Source organism: Penaeus japonicus, unplaced genomic scaffold (genome assembly GCF_977035675.1).
Source record: "Penaeus japonicus unplaced genomic scaffold, GWHDUDI00000001_assembly GWHDUDI00000024, whole genome shotgun sequence".
Lineage (NCBI taxonomy): Eukaryota > Metazoa > Arthropoda > Malacostraca > Decapoda > Penaeidae > Penaeus > Penaeus japonicus.
Genome location: NW_028234426.1, coordinates 17,549,656 through 17,552,155, shown reverse-complemented (window position 1 = coordinate 17,552,155; position 2,500 = coordinate 17,549,656). Strand labels below are relative to the sequence as shown.

Sequence of the window (2,500 nt, the reverse complement as noted above, 5' to 3'; positions counted from 1 at the left end):
ATTCCGGCTTTGCATGGTCGTAATGCCGGGGTTTTCGAACACATAAGCCTAACGCCTTGAGACTCTCGGGCGCACAAGCCGTGAGCCTGGGCTGCCCGCTTGTTAACCCTGAGCGCCGGCCTTGCCCAGATATCTTGTCACCAGCAACCACAAGTGGGTTAAAGCACAATTTTTATAGTGATAAAAAAAGATTTAACATTATTTGGGGGCTAAAAGAAGAAAATTTGAGCAAGGATAGCCTTAAGATTTTATTTTTTTATTTTTTATAGATAAATAGGCAGAGGGGGGGAATTGAATTATATATATACATATACAAAAAATAGGGAATTCTTTATGAATTGTGCAGTTGGATGGAAGATATTCATATATCCATACCCAATACTTTGTTTTCTATACTTTGTTTTCATCCTTATTTTCCTCCTCCCCTTCAAAACTGAAACCCTGTAATTTATATGGAATTTGTAAGTTATGAGTTATTCAAGAAATAGGAGTTAAATCCATACACCTTGTGTGTCATCAATAGAAGAGAGTGCATTTCATCACTTTCTCTCAACAAGCTGCTGCTTCTAACCAAGACACATTATGAAACCAACTCAGCATCACACTGTTCCAGAAGGATAGAGTTTAGAATGATACCTTTTTAATAAAATTTGGTGTTTAGAAGATATCACAAATATAAGTTTAGTAAAAACACAACGATTATTCCTGGCCATTGCACCTGAGCAGACTCCAGTAATTATTGATTAAAGAACACAAATATCTTACCCATTTTAGACTGCTGTTGCAACATAAGATAAAGACAAAATGCGAAAGATGGAAAGTTCATTTTGGTGTTTGTGGCTGTGTATTTCAACAATTGACTTATATGTACTGCTAGTCAATTCATTTGAGAAATGTCTTTTTAACAATATTAAGGTTGATCACTTAAATAACAGTTGTTACTCTGGCAACATGCACCATAATTGACTTGATGTTTTCATTGTTATCATAGGTAAGTACATCATAGTGGTATGTTGCCAGAGCAGAAAGATGAAACAATCTGTTCATTAACACCATAATATAAATCAAATGGTAATCCACTGCCCAGTCACTCCAGGATTTGATATTGATACAGTTTAGTGAAAACCGGCATTTCCCAAGTTCTAGGACTCATGTTGTATCAACAGAATCTGTGCAGAAGTAGGGATTTTTTTAGTGGAAACGCTGATAAACTGTGCCTCTATAAGCATATATTTTATATACTGTTGAACTGTTGTGTGTATAAAATTGTAAAATATTACAGTTTTTATTGATATCAGTTGCTCTTGAAAATCCACAAAATTTACCATGACCATTTTACATAGCATTTTTGTGGCAATATTTCAAAGAATATATTGCTTTATTATTTTTTTCATATTTTATTACATTTTTAGTACTAAACAACCAACTAGTTTGAGACTACAGGTCTGTCCTACCAAGGAAGAAATTTTGGAGAACATTTAGCAACAATTTGTATTCAAAGAATACATTTCTTTAGGAACTACCAGTATGTGAGATGCTGATTTTTCTATTTTTAGTCCCCCAATCCTCACAAGAAAAACATATATTATTTGTACTGATAACTTTGCATGTAAGTTTGATTGGGCAGTACTGGTCATCATGAATTTTGCTGATGTGAATATTATTTCAGCTTAGCCTATGTTATATATTACACAACATAATTTTCCAAATGTTCACTCTAGTATATGTAGAAAGGTTAACTCTTGCTCTTAGTTTTACACTTGACTCAGCTTCCATGAAAGTCTCTCCAGTGATAAAATAACATACCCTGCCTTACTAAAAAAATTGGTTTTGTAAGTTTTAAAAAAATATTAGTGATAGAGAAGGATATTTGGGAAAGTAAATAAACCCAAAGTCTTTTAGTATGATGCATTGAATGCAACATATTTTGATATGCCATTCCTCCTGCCCTCTTAATTGGAATAGAAATGTAAAAAAAAGTTTTGAGATAGCTATAGAGAATTATTTGTACCTCTAAATAACATCCCCCTTTGAAATGACATTTTCTATTATGTATAGATGTTTCTATATGCATATAGAAATATGAAAATAACAATAACTCAGGTTCTTTCGGAAATCAATTTAACTGTGCAGTGTCTAAACCCCAAAATTAAGTCAGTTGACACCAAAACAATGAAGTGTGGCAAATTTTGTATTGATCAGTTAAGAAGAGAAAATGGGCAGTTAAATCTCCTGTTTGCACTATCACAATAAATAATGTTTGGCAATTCATTTGTTATTTTCAGCAGAGTAAAATATTGAGAATTGATTTATGAGAGACTTCTTTCATATATTTTCAGTTTTGATCATCTACTACTCATATTACTTATGCTGCTGGAGGGAAAAATACCTTTTCAACAGTGCAAGTTTAAATTTTGCTTAGGTGTATTATTCTTACTTTGAAATGCAGTGTTTTTGTTGGTTACCCCATTGATGCCAAGAGCATGAGTACATGCACTGA

The 2,500-nt window shown here is 33.0% G+C and overlaps 1 protein-coding gene across 8 annotated transcripts in view; it reads left to right on the top strand.

Moving 5' to 3' along the window:
- The window catches only part of LOC122266403 (uncharacterized), a 44,494-nt gene that overhangs the window by 41,933 nt on the left and 61 nt on the right, over nucleotides 1–2,500 (top strand). For 6 of the 8 annotated variants that reach the window (XM_086550781.1, XM_086550780.1, XM_086550778.1 and 3 more), the window contains one exon: nucleotides 1–1,277. This exon is cut by the window's left edge and continues 434 nt beyond it. The gene's annotated coding sequence lies outside the window, so the exon portion shown is untranslated. The other 2 variants (XM_086550779.1, XM_086550783.1) reach the window with 2 other exon arrangements.